At 40.6% G+C, this 12,449-nt stretch overlaps 1 pseudogene; it reads right to left on the reverse strand.

Annotated features, from left to right (window-relative positions):
• Nucleotides 1-10,946: 10,946 nt before the first annotated feature.
• On the reverse strand, nucleotides 10,947-11,872 carry LOC138386752 (large ribosomal subunit protein uL18 pseudogene; annotated as a pseudogene).
• Nucleotides 11,873-12,449: the final 577 nt, after the last annotated feature.

The following is a 12,449-nucleotide window of genomic DNA, read 5'->3' on the forward strand; positions in this document are numbered from 1 at the left end:
TCCATGCCCGGCTATGAAATCCTTCTTGAACTCATATAGAATTTCCATTTCAACTTTTAATTGTAAAATGTTTCAAATAGACAAATACCAAAATAAGGTAATATACACCTATCAATATATTAATATATACATTGTACAAAATAAATGTAATGTAATCATAGAAAGTCTTTCTTTCTTTCTTAAATTTTTTAAAAGAAAGCCCACTCTGCTGCCATCCTTTTTCAATCTCTTCATCCTTAGAGGTAATCTTTATCTTAAACATAGGTGAATTTCATTCTCATGTAGAGGTATATTCATACACTCAACTATTTTCGTATGTTTTAAAGTTTTACATACATGGTGTGTACATTTTATAATTTGCTTGTTTTACTTAATATTATGTTTTCAAGATGAGCCATATGGGCTGGGCAAGGTGGCTTACAGCCCATCTCTAAAAAAAAAAAAAAAAAAAAGAAAAGAAAAGATGGAGCCATATGGATATATAGATGAATCTGAGATCATTCATTTTAATTGCTAAATAGAAGTATAAATCATAGTTCATTTAATCCACTCTCCTTCATAGGAACAGTTAGGTTGTTCTATTAGACAATTCTGTTAGACTTATCACTAGATATCCTGTGGTGTTTTTTTGGTTTTATATTTTGTTTTTGTTTTTTTTTTTTTTGAGACAGGGTCTTATTCTGTTGTCCCGGCTAGAGTACAGTGGCATTATCATAGCTCACTGCAACCTCCAACTCCTGGACTCAAGCAATCCTCTTGCCTCAGCCTCCCGAGTAGCTGGGACTACAGGAACATGCCACCACAACCGGCTGATTTTTCTTTTTTTTGTAGAGATGGGTCTCGCTCTTGGTCAGGCTGGTCTCAAACTCCTGAGCTCAAGAGATCCTCCCACCTGGGCCTCCCAGAATGCTAGGATTACAGGCATGAGCCACTATACCCGGCCAGTATCCTGTAATTTTCACAACTAGGCTAAATGGTATGTTTGCAAATATACTGGTGTATCAACATGTGATTGATGTTTGTATATTGATCCTACATTTGTCAATTTTGCTGAACTATTTTATTCATTCTGATAGCTTACCTATAAATAGATTTTCTTGGGGGGGAATGGTAATTGGATTATCAAGCTCACCATCTTCTTAATATTTTTTACTATAACCAGATAGAGTAATTTGGATTTCTCAGAATTTTAGGAGAAGAGGTGGCTATAAGGTAGTGTAACAGACGGCCTGGTGAGACTGCTTGTCTTGAAAGAGGCAGCCAGAGCTGGAGGGCTGCCCACTCAGAGCTTCATGTATAGAGGGTATAAGAGCTTTTGAAAAGGTATAGCATGAGGATCTAGTTAGGGGCTCCATGAGATGGCAGATGGCTGCATAATCTGTAATGTGACCTCCTCCTCTATGTCGTAACATGTTTTCAGTAAAAATGGAAAATAATCATGTGCTTGGTCTCACTGATATTTTTTCAGGAGCCACGAGGAGGTGTAGCTTTGTATATGATGTATATGATGCAAAGACTTAGAACTAAAGCAGCCTTGTGGTTACTGGGGCTAGGATCCTAACAAGCGTAAAGAAGTAGAATCTGGAATCCTGCAGAGGCACTGGAGCTACCCAAGCTTGGGAAATGTGATTCAAGCCAAGTTTCCTAAATTCTAAGTGCAGGAAAGCCCTCAAGTGATATTTGGGTTTTCATCAACAGCCATCTGATTTGAATATTCCCCATATGGAGTACACGCTTTCAAGAGACAGGGTTCCCTTACTTTTTTCCTAAAATTTGTTCTTTCAAGTTTTGACTTTGCTAATTCTTTGTCCTTCCTTGAAATTAGAGTGTTTGTAATCTGAGGGACATGAAAAGAATACCACCTTCCAATTATCTCCTCGGTGGTTTGTCATAAGGCCAAATTTCATCATTAGATTCATTTCCTATGAGCCCTCCGTGCATAGAATGAATTATGGCCTTATGTTAGCTGAGGGAATAATAAACTAATGCATGTATTGGATAATAAATTAATGTTAATGTAGATTAGTTTATCCATTTAACCCATTGCTATCAAAGAGAAGATAGTAGGGGAAGATCTTGGAGTATAGGGTAAAACCACCTGGGTTAAATCCCCACTCTGTCACTTCCCAATTCTGTGTTATTTGAAACTGTTACTTTACCTATGTGTGCCTCAATTTTTTATCTGTAAAATGGAGACATTACTTAGAACATAGGGTAGCTGTGCATACTAAATGCCAACCACTTAGAACAGTGCCTGCCCTGTAGAAATGTCATTTAGTATCAGCCTTAATTATTATTATCCTTAAAGAAAAAGCAAAACCCTAAAGAAACGGTCCAAAGGATGGCTCACTTTGCAAGAATAATGAGATCGGGAAAATCTACACACAGTGTATGGCTGAAACCAAACAATGGAGGCAATGAGGGAAGGGACATCCTGATAAAGATGGGGGTTTGAAAGAAGAGGTTTCGAAAGAGAAGAATTTGCTCTTTTGAAGTTTTGCATAGAACAGTGTTTACATGCCTAGTTCCAGCATTTGGAAAATTCAAGTTCTTTATCATATATTAGAGTTCTCCATGCAGCTTCCACAGCTCTTGCTGCAATAATGCTGTATAACAAAGCACTCCGAAACTCAGAAACATGAAGCACAAACATGTATTTATTGCTGTGTCTGCTGCTCAGCTGGAATTGGCTCCCAACCATGGATCTGCTCCACGTGGTTGGTTCTGTGATCCAGGCTGAGGGTCAGTGACTGCCTAGGCCATGTTCTTCTGGTGGAGGTCAGTAGCTTCCAGAAGCCTGGCTGCAAAACTGACACACTGTCAATTCTACCCACCTTCCTTGGCCAAAGCAAGCCTCATGGCCAAGCCCTATGTCCATGGGACCAGGGAAGCACTATTTGCCCATGGAGGTCAGGCGGGCAAGGGGTGGTTATATGCTGAACAAAAATCTTTCTATACCTCTATCTAAGATTGTATAGTTTTGATCATGTCTCCTTTCAGCCTTTGTTTTTTCAGAATAAAGAATCCCAGTCATGGCCAGGCACAGAGGCTCACGCCTGTAATCCTAGCACTCTGGGAGGCCAAGGCGGGAGGATCGTTTGAGCTCAGGAGTTCGACGAGACCAGCCTGAGCAAGAGCGAGACCCTGTCTCTATTTAAAAAAATAAAAAATAAAAAACAAAGAATCCCAGTCTTTTTCTCAATCTCTCCCTTCCTACATGGCTTTTCTCTCTGGTCTTCTCACCTTTGTTAGATGTGACCCTTTTGTTGGCTTTCTTGCTTATATGTCCCTATCGAGCTGTTCGGCTTCAAGATAAAGTTGGAAATAGATTCCAATATCCTTTTCTGGGATCAAGATGAATAGACAAAGTGAAAGGAAACTAACACTTTGGAGTCAACTGCATGCATGTCAAGCACCTAGATATTCTTGATACGATGTTAGGTATTCTTCATGAATTTTCTCTTTGAGTCCTCAGAAACTCAAATGCCTCTGGAACTAGGCAGGCAAATGAGTGAAGTGAGTGGGATATAATTTTCTCACTTCATACATAACTGCATTTCACAGCAGTACCACTTATTTTATTCTCAATCCAAAGAAACCCCTGTTGAAATTTAAGCCCCATTTTTCAGTTAATAATTTTTCAGTAGGCATCTTTTCTCCAAACCCACTATAGCTCCTCCTATGGAACACTTTAGAATAGTATGTTACATTATCTTCTTTAGACATACACACACTTTGCACATTAAACGTTTAGAAATATTCTTTTCCACAAAGAACACTGCTCTCTCACAATATCCTTTAAATATGTATCCCTCCTGATCTATATTTAATTTTCCCACTCTTGTTAGGGACACGCATACAGAGATACTTCATTTTCCTCTTGATTATAAGAAAACAACTACATAAGAGTGATGACAAATGACAACTGAAACTCAGCTATGCTGCCTGGGGTTTATACCAGGAATGATAAGGACTGTGGTGACGTAGAGAATACATGACCACCCTAGAGGGGGAAGCACCACTCAGCTCCAGACAATCATCGTCAGTTAGGAATTCAAGCCCAGCATTGCTAGATCTCTTTCTCAAGACAAGTCAGGAACCCAGATTTCTTTCATGTAAAATTTCCCATTTTTAAATGTCACTAATTGTGTTAGTCAGCATAGACTAACTAGACTATGCCGTATAAACTCAAAAATATCATTGGTTGAGCACATCATACAAAGCATGATGGCGGTCAGCAGGGCTCTCCTCCAACTGGCAACTTGGGGAACCAGGATCACTTTATCTTGTGATGCTACCTTGACATATGTTTCCAAGGTCACACCACAGGGGAAGAAAGAGGTGGACAGTGCACACCAGCTCTTAAGTGCCTTGGCCAGGAAATGACACACAATTATTTCAACTCATAGTCCATTGATGAGATGAAATTGCTTGATTCCAGAGAAGGCAGAGAAATGAAGGGGAGCAGTTGGATATTTGATGACCACTACCTGCTACTGCCATAGCAATTAATTCAAAATAAACAGACAAACCAGAGAAACCTCTGGGCAGATTAATCCAAATACAAGTGCAGTCTAGTTCTTACCCAGGTGCTGTCATGCTAGAGTAATTATTTTATCACTGGAAAAAAACTGAGGCTTGAAGCGATTAAGTGTCTTGCACAAGGTACACAGCCAATGAATGGGGGAACTAAGTCCATATTCTTTTTCCACACCATGCTACTAGTGGGTTTTTTTTTTTATTAACTGAATGATATAGATGGACACTCATGCTTCCTAAGCACTCCTTAAAACTATTTATGTCCTATATTAAATAAAATCTCACAATTAAACAAGAATTCTGTTAACTCCAATATTTGTATAGACTTTGTTGTCCAGTGGTTCTCAAACTTGAGCAAGTGCTAGAATCAGCTGGAGGGTTTGTTGGAACACAGATTGCTGAGTCCCACCCAAGAAATTCTAATTCATTAGGTCTGGGGTGGGTAGGGGTGAATTTGCATTTTTTTTTTTTAAGAGATGGGCTCTTTCTCTGTTGTCCAGGCTGGAAGCTGGAGTGCAGTGGCGCAATCAGTTCACTGCAGCTTTGAACTCCTTGGGCTCAAGCAATCCTCCTGAGTAGCTGGGATAACAGGCACTTGCCACCATGCCTAGCAGAGTTTTGCATTTCTAATGAGCTCCCATGTGATACTGAGACTGCTGGTTTGGGGACCACATTTTAAGAATCACTGGACTATTAATAGAATTAGGTCCTGAGTCCTGGACAGCTCAGACAACAAACTGGGTGTGGATGGGTCACTTAACCTCTGGGTTTCCATTACTTCACCAGTACAATAAGTGTTTTAGACTAGTTCTACCATTTTATGAATTTATGATTAAGAACTATTTTTAGGTTGGGTGCAGTGGCTCATGCCTGTAATCCTAGCACTCTGGGAGGCCAAGGCAGGAAGATCGCTTGAGCTCAGGAGTTTGAGACCAGCATGAGCAAGAGTGAAACCCCATCTCTGCTAAAAATGGAAAAAATTAGCCGGGGTGGTGGTGCATGCCTGTAGTCTCAGCTACTTGGGAGGCTGAGGCAGGAGGATCGCTTGAGCCCAGAAGTTTAAGGTTGCTGTGAGCTAGGCTGATGCCAGGGCACTCTAGCCTGGGCAAACAAAAACCACTCAGACAAACAAAGAACTATTTTTAAAATAAACAAATATTAAAATACTTCAGGAGGAGGCCACATATTAACTGGGAAGGGGCATGAGGATGCCTTCTGGGATTCTGAAAATGTTCTAGTTCTTGAAATGGATGGTTGTTAAATGTGTATACTAGGTAAAAATTCATCAAGCTGTACATTTAAGATTAATGTATATTACACACTTTGATATATGCATATTAACCTTAATAGAAAGGTCAAGAAAATATGCTTCTTGCCAAAAATGGAATTAAAATGCTTTTATACTAATTCTAATCTTTATTTTTAGTGTGATAACAGCTAATATAATTTTTATTGCCTTGTATATATAATATCCATCAACATAATACAAAAGGGATGGAAAATAACATTTTAGCATCCACACATTTGTGCAGCTATGGGATATTAAAATTGCTGCCAATATGAGCTTAGCTCCTCATTCTGTTCACCTGGAGAGACCAAGGCAGTAAGGAATCTTGCAGCATTGCAGAGGCGGAAATAGCAGAGCATATTCTTCTGTGTTTTATAAATTCAACCTGGACATCACAAAAACACTTTGGCTCCCAAGTGACTTGGCTGAATATCATCTAAATAATCAATGTTATTTGAGAATGATGATGTAAAGGATTTTGCCTGTTCCAAAATAATGGAGAGAAGGATTAGATGTACAATTCATTTATATTGACTCAATTTTATGGATTAGACCGAAAAACAAAACACAAAAAGAGAACAAAAAAATATTAAACAGTGCAGCCATTCTGTCTTATATTCTGGACAAGAAGCATATGCCCTGGAAAGAGAGAGACTGGGGGATATGAATCTGCAGATCCCCACGTCAATCTCAGTAGAGTGCTGGAGTTAAGAGCACAGCTGCTCCCAGTGCTGTGCTCAGTGACATCACATTGGGAGTTTGAAATTGGCCATGGTGGGAATATTTACATCACGGATATTGGCAAATGCTGTAAATTAGGATGATTTATGTCAGGGAGCTGGCTTACCGGCACATCACTCCTCACCTGCCTCTTGTGGAGGAGACATTTTGACACACTGCATATGCTTTTAGTGTCTAAAGGTACGGATTTTTTCATACAACATGAAGCTTCCTTGTAAGTCAACTATTTCATCTGGTGCTCAGTCTAAGAAAGAGCTAGCTGTTCCTGCCTCCGAAGAAAAGTTGACTGTTCTGAGCTCGTGGAGAAAGCCAGTTTTGTGTCTATAGTTCCCTATAGTCATATGTATGTCTAAAGCTATCTTGTGATTGATTTCAGGTTTTTTTCAATATACATTCAAAATATTTCCAAGGTAATTATGTGCCAATTTAAGACCATACCGGCCGGGCGCGGTGGCTCACGCCTGTAATCCTAGCACTCTGGGAGGCCGAGGTGGGCAGATCGTTTGAGCTCAGGAGTTCGAGACCAGCCTGAGCAAGAGCGAGACCCCACCTCTACTAAAAATAGAAAGAAATTATATGGACAGCTAAAAATATATATAGAAAAAATTAGCCGGGCATGGTGGCGCATGCCTGTAGTCCCAGCTACTCAGGAGGCTGAGACAGGAGGATCGCTTGAGCTCAGGAGTTTGAGGTTGCTGTGAGCTAGGCTGACGCCACGGCACTCACTCTAGCCTGGGCAACAGAGCAAGACTCTGTCTCAAAAAAAAAAAAAGACCATACCTACTGTGCAAGCCGTGGCTTCCAAGTGGGCTTATTCCTATACTAATACGTGTGTCCCAGAACAGCCCCTGATTCATTTTGGTGTTAACCGCTGGAAGACTGGGCCAGATTTTAGTAGGGACCAGAATTGCATCTTGATACACTAAGCCAGGGATACTTCATTGCTGTGGTAATCATGATTTGCTCAGAATTTACTGAGAATCCTGGTGATGTTTTAGAAGGCACATTCACTTTCATGGAGTGACGGGGTTTGGGGGTGCAATCTAGGATTTGTAACTAACTGTATTGGATAAATCATTTCACTTCTCTGGGCTTTGGCATCTTCATCCGAGGAATGAAGGGGTTATAGTGGATAATATCATGTCCCTTCTAGCTCTTCAGAAGAGAAAAATTAAACCAGCTTGTAGCCAGTGAGTAACCTGCAGTTGTAAAGATAGTTTGCATATAAATATGCAACATCATACATTGTGATTGAAAAAGATGCTATGTGCTACCTCCCTCCATGTGTCCTCTGGCCCCATTATGTGAGTTTCTGCATAGGGTTAGAGTAGTACGGCATGGTGGCAAGGAGACTGGAAGAATAACTCTACCATTTCTGAGCTGTGTGTCTTTGGGCACATAACTTCTGTGAGTCTTAGTTTCTTCATCAATAGTTGGATAGGTTGAACACCTACTCACAGGTCTGTAGAAGATTAAGTAAACTAAGTACATGAAAGGGCTTCATAAGGTAGAAAAAATAACTCAAATTTTGTTTTGTTTTGTTTTGTTTTGTTTGAAACAGAGTCTCACTCTTTTGCCCAGACTAGAGTGCAGTGGCATCATCATAGCTCACTGCAACCTCAAACTCCTGGGCTCAAACAATTCTCCTGCCTCAGCCTCCTGAGTAGTTGGGGCTACAGGTGCATGCCACCACATCCAGCTAATTTTTAAATTTTTTGTAGTGACTAGGTCTCACTATGTTGCCCAGGGTGTTCTCGAACTCCTGCCCTTGAGCAATCCTCCCAGCTCAGCCTCCGAAAGTGCTACAGTTACAGGCATGAGCCACTGCACCCAGGTTCAAATATTAATTATTAACATTCATCACTGTAGCTTGGAAAGTGATTAAAGATATCAGAATTACAACGAAATTCTCCATGCTTAACAATAATAGAACAATAGCCTTCAAAACAGATGAATATTCTGTCTAGAGCATTCCAAGACATACTATGAATGTATAAAGACCAATGAACTCTTTATAACTCAGAAAATAGTTTCTAAATAAGTTGATTCTTAGAGATTCAACAATGGATTATTCTATCTGAAATTACTTAAGCCTTTTATTTCTCTTTCTTTCTGTTGCTAATTGCACATATTAAGGTTAGAAGAAAATAAAAAGCAAGAGAGAGGTATGCTGCCTGAGAAGGGACCAGCTGGCCACCCAAGTGGTCCTCCTTGGCTGGCACCCTTATTGCCCTCCCCCCAGCACTTAGCCACCACGTCATCTCTCAAGGACAGATTCACATTAGCAGAGTTCAAAGAGACTGATATATAAAGCAGAATCCTCTTTTAGTTTCTATTTGTCTATCTATTTTTATTTCAGAATATTATGGGGGCACAAAGGTTTTGGTTACATGAATTACTTTTGTATAGTTTGAGTCAAAGTTATAAATGTGTCCATCACCCAGATAGTGTATATTGTACCCATTAGGTGTGAATTAACCCATCCCCTTCTCTCCTCTCCCCAGAATCCTATTTTATTAATTTGCAAAGAGAGCCTTAACTGCTGAGGGGCTGAATATTTTGTACTTTTTTGCCAGTAAGTTCTAGACACTTATGCAAATAACAGCTATATAAACAGAAAACCTAAATTATAGTGGCCCAAACAAGATAGAAGTTTATTTTTTTCTATAAAAGAAGTCTAGACTGACATAGATATTTTGATGTATCATCTGGGATGTAAGCTTTACCTTCTACCCTGCCATCCTCAGCCTGTGGCTTCCTTTTTCAAGGTTACCTCATGATCCCAGATGACTGCTAGAGGTCAGTCCTGATGTCCACAGCCCAGGCAACGGTAATAAGGAAAGAAGAAAGAAGGATACACCATCTGTTTTTCAAGAGACTTCCCATAAGCCCCACAAACATTTCCACTTACATTTCACTGATGAGAATCTAGTCTCATGGCCACGTTTAGCTGCAAGGGCAGTTGGGAAGTGTAGTCTTTCAGCCAGTCACTTTGCTACCCCAGTTAAAATTGACACTCTGTTATTCAGAAGGGAAGGGAAAGGATATTGAGGTAGGCATTTCTGCTGCAGCAGCTAAATCATAATCATAAGGTGGCTAATTGAATGGCAAAGAGAGTCAGATTTGTGGTTTAAAGAGCTAACAGTCAAGGCTGGGCTTCTCAATCTTCAAGGTGCACATGAATCACTGGAGATCTTGTTAAAATGCAGATAGTGATTCAGAATATCAGATATCAGAACTTAGATTCTGCATTTCTAAGAAGCTCCCAGATAATGCTGGTCTGTGGATCACATTTTGAGTAAAAGGGCCTAAAGCATCATTCCCGACACTATTGGTGCTTTCTCTAACAATCAGGGAAATAGCTGATGCAGCCAGAGTATTGCATGGGCATCCATGGGCTGGGGGTGCCGGGTTTGGAGTGAGTACAGACTAGATAAAGCTTAATGCACAGTTTGCTCCAACTGAACGTACTACAGCAACTTTTCCTCTCACAGCACCTGCCCTGTGTGCAGACTGATTGAAATTCCCTAAAGTGGAGTGGAGAAAGAAGGAGGAGTGAGAAGTAGTTAGAGGAAAATAGCCACCTTAGGTGTCATGATCTTGACTCAGAATTCAGTCTGTTGTCTTGCCTAAGAGAACAGTCTTTGGCTAAACTGAGGCAGAAATTTAATTTTGTACTGTCTTGGGAAGTGCCTATGCAAGTCCCTTGGGTATAACCCAAGGCCATTAAAATAGGACCTAGCCCCAAGATATCCACCTTCTACCACCCATGGAAAAAGCCAAAACGACAACATCAAACATCTCTTTCTTTACCCTGCTCCTACTTAGCCCAATTCCAGATCACAAAGGGGAATTCTTTTTTTTTTTTTTTTTTTGAGACAGAGTCTCACTCTGTTGCCCAGGCTAGAGTGAGTGCCGTGGCGTCAGCCTAGCTCACAGCAACCTCAAACTCCTGAGCTCAAGCGATCCTCCTGTCTCAGCCTCCCGAGTAGCTGGGACTACAGGCATGCACCACCATGCCCGGCTAATTTTTTTTCTATATATATTTTTAGCTGTCCATATAATTTCTTTCTATTTTTAGTAGAGATGGGGTCTCGCTCTTGCTCAGGCTGGTCTCGAACTCCTGAGCTCAAACGATCCGCCCACCTCGGCCTCCCAGAGTGCTAGGATTACAGGCGTGAGCCACCGCGCCCGGCCAAAGGGGAATTCTTTTTGACGTTGATGGAAGCCCACATTTCCACCAACTATCCATTTTTACTAGTTAAGCCATTGCAACAGGACCACATAATAAAAGAGATCTGGGCTACTAATACATATATCTTATACATGTATACACTTTTGTTTTAGCTGCTTAGTCAATAAGTTTATTGTATTTATCTGAAAAATCCTCATAGAAAATTGCTGTTTGGTTTAGCTTTCAGCAGCCCGCTCCTGAGCTCTGAGGAAGCTTTCCTTCTTTTGAGCTACCCAATCTTTCTTCTGGGTAAGGGACATTTTGGGATGGTTCCATCTCATCTTTTTAACTTCTTTCTTGGGCTTCCTCTCATAGACTGGACTATCTCGTATAGCAGCATGAGCTTTGTTATACATCTCCTCCATCGTGTCTGGAGTAACATTCTTTCTGTATGGAGAGAACTGTTTCTTGTAAGCATCTTCATCTTGCTCCATTAGATAACACATATAATCTGCAACATTGTGACCCACGATGTGCTTCTGATGTACTTTAGCCTTAAATTCCTTGCTTTCGGAATCATAACCTGGGAATCGTTTGGTACTGTGAAGGATAGGCGAGCCTCCATCCCAACTCCCGTTGGGGCCCCAAAAACTTTATTGCCAGTGGTCGTTCTGGCAAGGCCCGCATCCAAATAGCACGCGAAAGCACCAGGCTGGCCGTCAGTGCTTTCCACATTGTGTTCATCTCCAGCCACCTCCACTTGGCCTTCATAGAGCTTGTCCGTGCCAAACCTACTGAGAAGGCTGCAGGCCAGCAGCAGCCCAGTACAACACGCTGCGGCATGATTTGCAGGCCAACCTTCACACCATATTTTGGTAGTTCATGTGCATAAGCTGTGCAGACTCTTATGTCCTGTTCTACATGGGCACAAGCAATCTAACAAATAATATGTTAGTTACACGAGCTATCATTCTGTATTTGGGTGTGTTGTACTTATTTTTATCCTGTATCACCAAGTGTTTCCAAGCATAATAATCAGTTTTACCCTCTTGTCGTCTTCTAAATTTCACTTGGTATCTCTTAAAGTAGGCCTTATTCTTGACAACTTTAACAAACCCCATCCTGCTGAATAGAGAACCGAATCCGCAGCTCCACATAGACTTCTAATATATTTAAACTCCTGGAAAATTTATTATTTTTAGTGAAAAAAGGCCAAAAGAGAATTATTTTTAAAATGTGCTATGTATTTTAAATATTTACTTTTAATAAATGTATAATTGTAATATGTATACAAAATGCAATGACTTAAATATATATGAGGTCAAAAGACTAAATTCGAGGCCCTTTGTGACTGTGAGGCCAAGGGCAATGGCCCTCTTTGCTCTCTGTGATAAGCTTTGGGAAGCTTTGGGACCAGACGCCCACCCTCTCTTCTCACTCCCAGTGTGCTTGGGCAGACTCTATAACATGAGCTATAATACTAATTGTCTACCCAATATCCACCCCTCTCTTCTTCCTCACTAACAAAACTGCAATTTTGTTTCAGGGGCAATGTACCAATTAAAATAAATAGCCTGCCTTATAGCTTGGTATCGACCATATGACCCATTCCTGGACAAAAGTCCACTGGATGAGGCTTCAGCAAAATTATTATTTTAATGATAGAAAGGGACAGACTTCTGACTTATGGATTTTGCTCTTGTGCCT

Source organism: Eulemur rufifrons, chromosome 7 (genome assembly GCF_041146395.1).
Source record: "Eulemur rufifrons isolate Redbay chromosome 7, OSU_ERuf_1, whole genome shotgun sequence".
Classification (NCBI taxonomy): domain Eukaryota; kingdom Metazoa; phylum Chordata; class Mammalia; order Primates; family Lemuridae; genus Eulemur; species Eulemur rufifrons.